At 40.9% G+C, this 11,905-nt stretch overlaps 1 protein-coding gene across 1 annotated transcript in view; it reads right to left on the minus strand.

The window, feature by feature from the left end:
- Positions 1-10,411, minus strand: part of LOC135090121 (osmotic avoidance abnormal protein 3-like) — an 85,664-nt gene extending 75,253 nt beyond the window's left edge. Inside the window, 1 exon segment of the mRNA XM_063986491.1 lies at positions 8,474-10,411. The gene's annotated coding sequence lies outside the window, so the exon portion shown is untranslated.
- Positions 10,412-11,905: the final 1,494 nt, after the last annotated feature.

The following is an 11,905-nucleotide window of genomic DNA, read 5'->3' on the forward strand; positions in this document are numbered from 1 at the left end:
GAAGGGAAACTGTAACATCGATGAGAAGAAAAGAAGAAAAAGAAAAGAAAGAAAAGAAAGAACAATAACAAAAGCAAGAAAACAACAACAACAACAACAAAAATAACAACGCAAATTAACAAGATGAACAAGAACAAAAGAATGAAGAGGAACAAACCTACGTCATATATTCAGATTATCGTGATGGTTAAGTCCCGCCCACTCACACACACACACACACACACACACACACACACACACACACACACACACACACACACACACACACACACACACACACACACACAAACACACACACGATATCTTCCACCTGACAATTATCACACACGTGTTTAGGGGAAAGAAAAGAAAAAGGAGGAGGGGACGAGGAAGAGGAGGAGGAGCAGGAAGATGAGGTATAATTGTAAAAAAAAAATTACGAGACATAAACGAAAGAACAAATGTTTGGAAATATTAAGAGAAGCGACAGATAAGAGACTGTAATTGAGAGAGAGAGAGAGAGAGAGAGAGAGAGAGAGAGAGAGAGAGAGAGAGAGAGAGAGAGAGAGCAAAGAAAGGTCACTCAGAAAAGACCAATACCACCTCCATCCTCCTTCTCCTCCGCCTCCTCCTCCTCCTCCTCCTCCTCCTCCTCCTCCTCCTCCTCCTCCTCCTCCTCCTCCTCCTCCTCCTCCTCCTCCTCCTAGGTCATCGCCCCTTCAAGCCATAAGTATATATGAATATTCTAAAGGACTCCCGCGAATCCTAAAGGAATAATAAAAGGTCCAGTTAAAGGAAAGGCAATGACAGAATAACGTTAAGGAGACTTTCTTTTTATTTTCATTTTCCATTTATATATTTTTTTCATTTTTTTTATTTTTATTTTTATTTTTATTTTTATTTCTTCCATTTGATAATTTGATGCGTTGTACGATAATCTGAAATGTTATCGATTCTTTGGTATGTTGCTTTTTTTATTTGATTATTTCCATTTGTTGATTGCCCGTAACTCACTCTCTCTCTCTCTCTCTCTCTCTCTCTCTCTCTCTCTCTCTCTCTCTCTCTCTCTCTCTCTCTCTCTCTCTCTCTCTCTCTCTCTCTCTCTCCCGGGCGTTGTCTTATAAGTAATTAGAGAGATTATATTGTCTGCACCCATTGCTCACACACACACACACACACACACACACACACACACACACACACACACACACACACACACACACACACACACACAGAGAGAGAGAGAGAGAGAGAGAGAGAGAGAGAGAGAGAGAGAGAGAGAGAGAGAGCGGGAGAAACTACGTACCCAGTTACTGGAAATAACTAAAGAGAGAAAATAATATAGAAACTTTCACGATATTTCTGAAAAGTTTCGTGACATTTGCATGATTTTTTTCAGCTTTATTTTGTCTTTTTCCCCTCACACACACACACACACACACACACACACACACACACACACACACACACACACACACACACACACACACACACACACACACACACACACACACACACACACACACACACACACACACGCCTCGTTACCAGCAGTATGTTTATGTGCTGATTACGTCACTAAGTCACGTGACATCAACACGCGTTACATGACGACGCAGAGAGAAAGAGAGAGAGAGAGAGAGAGAGAGAGAGAGAGAGAGAGAGAGAGAGAGAGAGAGAGAGAGAGAGAGAGAGAGAGAGAGAAAGGACCATTTTTTCTTAATACATTACTATTATTACGTGAAAAAAGAAAATATACAGGAATCTGGTAAAAATAGAGAGAGAGAGAGAGAGAGAGAGAGAGAGAGAGAGAGAGAGAGAGAGAGAGAGAGAGAGAGAGAGAGAGGGGGGAGGTTGGAGGAAGGATATTTAAACAGTCACATTATACATATTTTGTCACTTAAATTACTGTACAAAAAAAAAAATTATATGTATAGCCAGATACAAACAAAGAAATAACAACATAGACAAACAAATTGACAAAAACAAAAACAAAAACAGAGAGACAGACAGACAGACAGACAGACGGACAATTTCAGACTGCCAGTGACACGAGGGTAGGAGAGGAGTTAGGAAGAAGAAGAAGAAGGTAAGGAGGAGGAAGAGGAGGAGAACAAGAACAGGAACAAAAACAAGAAGGCAAGGAGGAGAAGGAGGGGGAGAAGAAAGAAGAAGAAACCAACAACAACAACAACAACAACAACAACAACAACAATAAACAACAAGACGAGGACGATGAGGAAGAGAAGAAGGAACATAGTGAAGCAAAATGAAGCGATGAGGCGAGGCGAGGCGAGGAGAGGTGAGTGAAGCGTCCAGCAGGAGTGAAGGAATTTTGCGATAGAATCAATTGAGCCAGTGAGGGATGTGTGGCGTGGATGGGCTGGCCAAGAGACAAGCCGGGCAGGAGTCGATCCAGCTCTGGCGGGGAAAGGCTGAGGAATAATGGCTTGACGTGATGTAGTATTTCACGCCTGCGACCTTGGTACTTTTGAGAGAGAGAGAGAGAGAGAGAGAGAGAGAGAGAGAGAGAGAGAGAGAGAGAGAGAGAGAGAGAGAGAGAGAGAGAGAGAGAGAGAGAGAGAGAGACAATCATTGCTTTTTCACGTGACAGTGAGGAAAAATAAAGTAAATGGAGATATTAAAGCAGTTAGAGAGAGAGAGAGAGAGAGAGATGCGTGGCAATTACTCTTTTATTATATTATGAGAGACCATATCATTATTTCTCCCTCTTGGTGCCTTGTCTCCTTTTTCTATTTTATTTATTTTTCACTCAGCTTTTTTCTCCTTTTTTTTCATTCAATGTCTTCCTCCACTTCTATACACTCTTCCTGCTCCTTTTTCATTCCGACACTTCTCTTCTTACTCCTCCTCCTCCTCCTCCTCCTCCTCCTCCTCCTCCTCCTCCTCCTCCTCTTCCTCTTCCTCTTCCTCCTCCTCCTCCTCCTCCTCCTCCTCCTCCTCCTCCTCCTTTATCACTCACTCCCCTTCCTCCTCAGTCCTTCCTTCACACTAAGCCTCTCTTATTTTTTCCTTTCCCTATTCTCCACTTTATCATTCTTCCCTTCATCCCTTCCCATCAGTGTCTCCTCTCCCTCTTCCCTTCCCTCCCCTCCTCCCTTCCCTCGTCTCAATGTGACACGCAAGATGGCCGCCATAAACAACCGTCCCCTTTAGGTTTTATATTATAGATTTTCCTTTACTTTTCTTCTTTTTCTTATTTTTTTTTCTTATTTGTCAGTGTCCGATTCTTCCGTGATAAATAATTAAGTTTTATTGGCAAAGGAAGGGCTTGTTTCATTTTTTGTATGGAATTAAAGGGAAGTTTTTTATAAGTATATATATTTTTTTTTTTCAAGGAATGGTGTAAATGTAATACTCCGTTAAGTAGTAGTAATAATAATAATAATAATAATAATAATAATAATAATAATAATAATAATAATAAACAAATCTACTTTTTTTATTTTATTCAACAAGAGGTAAAAAGAAAAAGAGCAATGCATCTTTCAGAAACTAATAAAAGGAAGATTTTTTTATGTCATCATTCAGTCTGTGTTTAAGCAAAATGTGTATAAGCCGCATATATTTTTCGAAAGCAAAAGGAACCGAAAAACAACGAGAGAATATCTAATAATAAGTATATATAAAAAAAAAAATTGACTTCAATCTATTAAGTCAACAATACACTTATAATTTTTAACCTAAAGGAACATAAAATAAACGAAAGAAAAGAAAATAAAACAAACTAATAATAACTATTAAATTGAAAAACACCTATAACTAATACATTTATATATTTTAAGCTAAAGGAACAGAAAATAAACAAAAGAAAGAAAACGACAAACAGAATCCTAAAAATACGACCCCTGCGATTCCCTGATTTAGAGGAACGTGAGGGAAGGATCAGAGAGGCTGGAAATAGTGCAGGGGATTGGATGCCTTCCCCTTGCTTCCCTCCCCTTGTGGCGACTGTTACCGTGGCCTTGAACAGGAGGAGGAAGAGGAGGTAGAGGAGGAGGAGGAGGAGGAGGAGAAGAAGAAGAAGAAGAAGAAGAAGGAAAAAAAGAACAAGAAGGACAAGAACAAGAACAACAAGAAGAACTGGAGTTAATAGATAAAAAGGAGAACTGGAGTTAAGAAAAAGTAGAAGAGAAAAGAAGGCAGAGGAAGAACACAAATGAACACAAAAGAACAAACACCATCTGTCCTCTGTCCCTTATGATTAAGAGAACAACAACAACAACTTAACCAACAAATAGGAGGAGCAGGAGAAGGAGAACGGTGGGAGAGAAAGAGGTGAAGGAAAAGGAAGAGGAAGAGGAGAAGGAGGAGGAGGAGGGCGAGGAGGAGGAGGCGTTTCATGACCTTGACCCTTTCTGATCCATCAAAGCTTTCTGAGGTCACGTTCCTTACTGCTTGGCAACCTGGGATTAGGTTCCTGCCGACACACCCGCTGACGGAGGGGAAGGAGGGAAGGGCTGGAGTATTGGAAGGGAGGGTGGGGTGGGGATCGGGAGAGGGGAGACGGAAAGGTGAGAGGAAAGGGTGAAAGGATGAGATAGAGAATGGAAAAGAAGAGGGAAAGAAGTGAAAAGGGAGGAGAGAAGGATGGAGGAAGGTGAGGGTGGGAAAGGAGAAAAGGGAAGGTAGGAGAAAGGGAGTGATGGAGGGATAGAGGGAAGGAGGTTCAGAGGGAAGGAGCAGGGAAGAAGGGAGGGAAGAAGAAAATGAGGGTAGAAAGGGAGGGGGTAAGGAGGGATTGAGGGAAGAAGAAAGAGAGAGAAGGAAGGAGGGAGAGACGAAAGGAAGGAAAGGAGGAAGGGAGAGAATATGGGAAGGAGGAACGATAGGAAGGGAAGGAGAGAGGAAGGGAGGAGGAAAGGGTCGAAGAAAGGGAAGAGTGAACCAAAAAGAAAAGGTGAAAAGTGAGATGAAATTCAGATGAAAGAAGAAAAGTTATATTGCTAGAAGAGAAAGGAAAAGAGGAGAAGATGAGAAGATTTAAGAAGAGAAAGGAAAGGCGAGTATATAGAATGGAAGAACGAAAAGAAGGAGACAGGAGGGAGGAACAAAGAGGGAGATGGTCCGAAGATAAGTATAAAATAAAGGAAATGAAGAAAGAAGATAATAAAGAACATAAAAGAGGAAAAGATGCAAAAAATAAACAGATATGGTGGAAAAAAAGTGAACGAAACTTAGACTGAAAAGGAAGGAGGAAAACAGAATTAGGAAGAAGGTAAGAGAAAGAGAGACAAACAAAAAAATAGACAGAAAAATTAGGAGAAAGTGAGGATTTTAAGAAAGAGGAACTAAACAAGGAAGAAAAAACTAAAAATGCAATTAAAAGCGAGAGAGAGAGAGTATAGAGAAGGATGGAGAGGAAAAGAGAGTAAAAGGAAAGAGGAAAGAAGAAGGGAAATGAATGGAAAATGTTTAGTCGAAAATAAATTGCGAAAAGGGAGAGAAAATTAATAGTAAAGAAAAGGATAGAGATAAGAGGAAGAAAGAGGAAAAGGGGACAGATTTAAAAGAGCGGAAAATGGAAAATGAAAGGGAGAAAATTAGATAAGGGAGGAGTAGAAAGAAAATAAATTTATAATGGAGGGAGAAAGGAAAGAAAATAGAATTAGAGAGAGACAGGAAGAGAAGGAAATTACAGTGGAAAAAATACTGAATGGAGAAATGGAGGAAAGAAGAGAAGTGGAAGCGACGAATAGAGAAGAGGAAGAGGAAGAAAATAACGAAGAAAATAAAAGAATATCAACATGTTTACGTTGTATTTAATAAGTTACTGTGTTCACGTGTGTGTGTGTGTGTATGTGTGTGCGTGTGTGTTATACTTCACACACACACACACACACACACACACACACACACACACACACACACACACACACACACACACACACACACAGACACACACACACACACACACACACACACACACACACGATCGCTAATTGCCAAGGGACACCTGAGTGATAGTTGATAACTGGCTTAAGATTTCCAGGTATGATAACACGAGCCTCCCGCCATGCCATCACGGACAGGTTAATTGCAGGTGTGCTTTAAACTTAGTTGTGTGGGGCCTGGTACTTGCTAAGAGAGAGAGAGAGAGAGAGAGAGAGAGAGAGAGAGGGAGGGGATTGTTAATTCTTCAGTAAATTTATTTATTCATCTTTACCTGTTTAGACTTCCTTATTTTTCAACGCAAGCTTTTTTTTTTTTTTTTTTTTTTTTGCATTTTCTCTTCATAGATTGTCTTCCTCTTATCCTCTTAAACATGCTTTCATTTATTATCAATGTATCTATTGTATTCCTTCTTCAGATTTCCTTTATCATACATTTCAACATTTCAAAACAAACTTTCCATATTTCTGCAGTCTATTTTGTTTATTCAATTTCCATATTCTCTCTCTCTCTCTCTCTCTCTCTCTCTCTCTCTCTCTCTCTCTCTCTCTCTCTCTCTCTCTCTCTCTCTCTCTCTCTCTCTCTCTCTCTCTCTCTCTCTCTCTCCTGCAGGTGTTTTAACGTAATTAACTTTTACATCACGTGCGTCTCAGGTAACTCATCCACACTCGCTTCCAAACCTCCACTATTTTCGCTTGCTTTCGTACAAATTTCCTTCCCCCTTCGTTCCCGGCAAAGCGTCCCTCGTGATTACTGTCACAGGTGCAAACCGTCACACGGTTACCAGGATTTCATTTGCGTGAATTTAGCTGAGTGTGATTTCTTCTGTGTGTGTGTGTGTGAGTGTGTAACTCTGTTTTTCTTGTCCTGTTTTCCTTTTCTTATTCGTTCTGGAAATTCCAAGCTTTTTTTTTTCTTTTTTTCCCTTTTTTTTCTTATTATTTCTGAAAATCACAAGTTTTTGTTATTCTTTTGTTGTTGTTTTCGTGCAAATTTTCAAGATTTATACTTGCTCAATTTTGTTTTGCTTCATCTTATTACATTTATATTGTTTTTTTTTTTTTTGTTTTGTTTAAAGCAAATTCGTCATAAGAATGTATCCTTTATATATTCCCTATTTGTGTGTTTGATTGCCTGTTTGTTTGCTTGTTTATTTGTTTGTTTTCTTACGTGTGTGTTTGTGTGTTGTCTTCTCTTATGTAGCGTTCCTTCACCCCAAGTATGTGTTCCTGTTTTGCTTCACGTGAATTTTAGCCAAGTCTGATGTTTTCCTTTTACGCAAACATTTTCCTGTCCCGGTCGTCACTCCACCTTCACTGCCTGATGTGACTCGCTTGTTTGGGCTGTCACGAATTTCCGGGAAGTGGGAGTCAGAACAGGAGGAGGAGGAGGAAGAGAACAACAACGATGACTGCGATGACGACGAGGAAGAAGAAAAGTAAAGAAAGAAGAAAACAAACAAACAATGAATGAATAATTGAATGAAAGAATTAATGATTCGGAGAAGGAAAGAAAGAAAACAAAAAGAAAAGGACAAAAAAAGAAGAGAAGGAAGCGGAGGAGGAGGGAGGAAGAGAAAGAGGAGGAGGAGGAGGAGAGTTAGTGTAGAGAACGACGGTAAATCATGTACAGTATTGCTCCTCTTCACACACACACACACACACACACACACACACACACACACACACACACACACACACACACACACACACACACACACACACACACACACACACACACACACACACACCGCATTGCAGTACTCAACACGCTGATCGAGGGACACATCTGGCCATTTAATCAAGAGCAGGTACTTCGGCCACACCTGTAGGAGTCTTCGCTACTTGTGTGACAATTAATTAAGATACCTGTTGGACTCGAGCGCGGAGACAAGCAGGGAGAGTCACCGGTAACCTTGATGACGATAATTACCTAACCTGATTAACCTGTAAAGAAGTGCTGAGCTTTATAATTTCTGGTTTTGAATTGTGATTGTAGGATACTGACACATGAAGACTGGTGTGAAGTTTGCTTAGAATTTAAGGCTAATTCGCGCATTCACACACACACACACACACACACACACACACACACACACACACACACACACACACACACACACACACACACACACACACACATTCTGATAAACTGATTGATTATTTGATTAATGGATACATACCAACATATATACATACATGCATACATACATACATACACAGGCAAATACATGAACTAGTATATTAATTAACCAAACTACGATTGAAATACCTTTACAATGATAGCCGTAATTCACACACACACACACACACACACACACACACACACACACACACACACACACACACACACACACACACACACACACACACACACACACACTGGTCTCTTTTTTTTTCATCTTAGCTCCTTCATTCAACATAAATGCAGTTAAACTCTACCAAAATCAGTTTGTTTATTTATTTATTTTTTTTTTTTTTTTTTTTTACCTCTTCAAAATGATTACTTTCATACCTCTTTTTGTCACAACTCATCATACTTACTCTGAAACTCTTCACGTAATTATCCCTGTTGCTCTTACCTTATAGAATGTTTTTAATCCTCCTCCTACTCCTCTTTCTCTGTCCCTCCTCTTCCTTGTCCTTATTCCTGTTATTACTCCTGCTTTAGCTTCAGTTGGCAGTCCTGGTGGAAGGAGTTAACGCTGGGTTGGCAGCACTGAAGGAGACGTTGACGAGGAGGTGAAGGAAGCCTGAAGTTTGGTGTTTCTAAATGTTTTGTGTTTCTAAGTCACTAAAGATACCGGTTTTTCTCCTTCCTTCTTACTTCATCCTTCCTGTATCTACGTTTCCTTAGTATCCGGTGCTCTTTCTCCGCTCTTCCTTCTTTCAATAATAGAGGAAAAGGGGGGAAAAAACACACGCACACATACACACACGCACACACGCACCGCTACCCGGCTCACATGTTTAGTGGGGAAGATGTGACATTTGGCCAAACACCGCACCAGGAACGGGCCGAGCTAACCGCACCACTACCACCTACTCCTCTACCGCTGTCTGTCCCTCCACGCATCAGCCACACGGTCACGGCACCACGGGGTCACGAGTCACAGGTCACTGGTACACATGGCCTATTGTTTTGTTATTGGTCATGAGGCTGGGGGTATTGCACGGGCGCCTCCTCCTGCTTAGATCACTGCCCGTTGACCACTGAGCGAAGCTGCGGTTGACGTGGCCTCCGTAAGTCCGTAGCGGCGTGCAAAGACCGATACCTCTCAGAATACTTCGTCTACGTGTCACTAAAGATCGCACGCCGTCCCCGAAGAGTGCATTATAGCCTGTGTGTGTTATGATAGCATTATATTTCGATTTTTAGTCCCTCTTGCGTGCGTGTGCGTGACTTTTCTTTTAATTTTTTTGCTATTTTCTCATTATTATCGACCTGTTTGTGTGTGTACGTGGGGATTTTTAATGTCTAGTGTATTAGTGTATCTTGTGTACCTGGGAGGGGCTACAGGTAAGGCCGGAACACAGGTGAGGGGTTTGTTGATTGCCCTCACTATGCCAACCGGTGCGGCGCTGCCAGAGGTGCGGTTATGTTTTGCTGCCGCTCTGGGGAAAGTATCGTACGCGGCATGTCTTTTCGTTACCTACCACCTGTGTGAGGGAGGCCACTTGTCACGTTCTCTCTCTCTCTCTCTCTCTCTCTCTCTCTCTCTCTCTCTCTCTCTCTCTCTCTCTGAACACTGTATTCGTAGCATATTTTATCACCACAATTATTTCTCCTATTATTTTTCAACAGGAAGCGAGGGAAAAGTATACAGGTAACACGGTGAAATAGTTCATAAACTTTAGCCAAAAATACGTCCAAAACACAGCCTTCTAGCGGATCGTATGAAAGGTGACATTATCTGTGTGTGTGTGTGTGTGTGTGTGTGTGTGTGTAGGCGTCCCATCGATTCCACGGCACGTTGACACACTAATAATTCGGAACGGAGGGGACAAATTACACACGACGGGATGATAAATGGGTAGGAATCGTACAATAAGTAAGGATGTAAGGAGGGTGCAAGAAATGGTGAAGGAAGGAATGAATACTGGTGGTGAAAATAGCTGGAAATCACACGGGATGACTCTGGATAACTTTTTAACTTGCATGTGCCTACATACACGTGCTGAATATAATCGGAAAATATGTCACTTGATTAGGAGTATAGATGGTTAACATAGATTAGGCAAGAAACTCGGTGAAAATAACAACCCGTACTCTCGAATAATTCAAATAACTTAGATAACCTTTTTTTTTTCTTTTTTTCTTTCTTTTCCTTTTTTTTTTTTTTTGCATAAATTGTGCACTTTTGCTTTTTTCATATCTCACTTCAGTCATGTTCACTTCAGTCACTTCAATCAAAGACATGCGAAAGGATGACATGACGTGAGGTTTTGTTGCGTACATTGCACTTCCAGGTTGTCATATTTACTCTCTCTCTCTCTCTCTCTCTCTCTCTCTCTCTCTCTCTCTCTCTCTCTCTCTCTCTCTCTCTCTCTCTCTCTCTCTCTGTTACACTTACCATTCTGCCACAGTATCTTCCACTTCTACAAACTTTTACCTCCCGCTGATGTTCCTTCTTCTTCTTCTTCTTCTTCTTCTTCTTCTTCTTCTTCTTCTTGTCCTTTTTCTCCTTCTTGTCCTTCTTCTTCTTCTTCTTCTTCTTCTTCTTCTTCTTCTTCTTCTTCTTCTTCTTCTTCTTCTTGTCCTTTTTCTTCTTCTTCTTCTTCTTCTTCTTCTTCTTCTTCTTCTTCTTCTTCTTCTTTTTCTCCTTCTTCTTCTTCTTCTTCTTCTTCTTCTTCTTCTTCTTCTTCTTCTTCTTCTTCTTCTTCTTCTTCTTCCACCACCACCTCCTCCTTCTATTCCTCTTCTTCCTCCTCTTCCCCCTCCTCCTCCCTAGCGATGTCTTGCCTATATTTCATCCTTGATTATCCACTCGCTTCTGTCTCTTCTAAAACGTGAGTTAGGAAGTTAGTATTTGGATCCTTTAAGAACATTATTCTTATTGTCCCTTGGAATGACAAGTTTTCAATCAGTATATGATTATGAAGTCTGAATCTCCTGTCGTGACAGCAATGTGAGCCAGTGTATTCGAACCAAAGAGGGTATAAGATACGTAGAATCCATGGTTCGAACCCAGTCAGCTACCGTAAACACATTGTGAATATTTTATTGCTTCTTTCATGATGTCTAAAACTCCTCCGTTTTATTTGCCTTTTTTTTTTTGCTTTCCTATGACTTTATTTATAATATGTTGCTTTATGTGACGCGTATTTACACCTTGTCTTGCCACGAAGTTTTAACTCCGAGGCTTCGGTACACTTGACGTCAGCACCACCACCAGTGTTAGAAGCATTAAGCACGGAGAGAAGGAAGGCCATGCGTTGAGACCTCTGCCAATATGGAGTGGCATGGGCAGCATATATTATAGCACACCAGCAGCTACGCCTGTCTCATATCATTGTGTTTGTGTGTAGAAAGATACCGGAAGGACGCAACACTATCATAGCAAGGTGTGTTATGGCTGGGAAAGGGTTAAGTACAGCTTTCAGTGTGTTGTGAAGGCATCCGGTAAAGAAGTGGAGACAGGGTGTGCAGTCAGCCTACACCAGTAAGTACGTTAAACATGGTCTTGTGTGTCACTTATCAATCTGTCCTTGCATCAGTCATTATATTTCAAAAACTTGCACTACAGTTGCCCAGAGGAGTTATCTGTTCCAAATCTTTCAAACAAAAAGTAGTATCAGGACGACCATTTGACCACCACTAACCAAGTCCCTCAGTTCTTGGTCTTGGCGAACTCTCAATTTAAAGCTATCCTGTAGAGCATGTATTAAAAACAACATAGAGAATAATAACCTCGGTAACCGTCTCCCTTTCCCCCAAGAAAAAAAAAAAAAGTTTTTACTTTCTTGCACGTCTCAAGTTGTGATGGTCGCCATGTTTTTGATCTTGCTCTTGC

The sequence above is a fragment of the Scylla paramamosain genome, chromosome 34, assembly GCF_035594125.1.
Source record: "Scylla paramamosain isolate STU-SP2022 chromosome 34, ASM3559412v1, whole genome shotgun sequence".
Classification (NCBI taxonomy): Eukaryota; Metazoa; Arthropoda; class Malacostraca; order Decapoda; family Portunidae; genus Scylla; species Scylla paramamosain.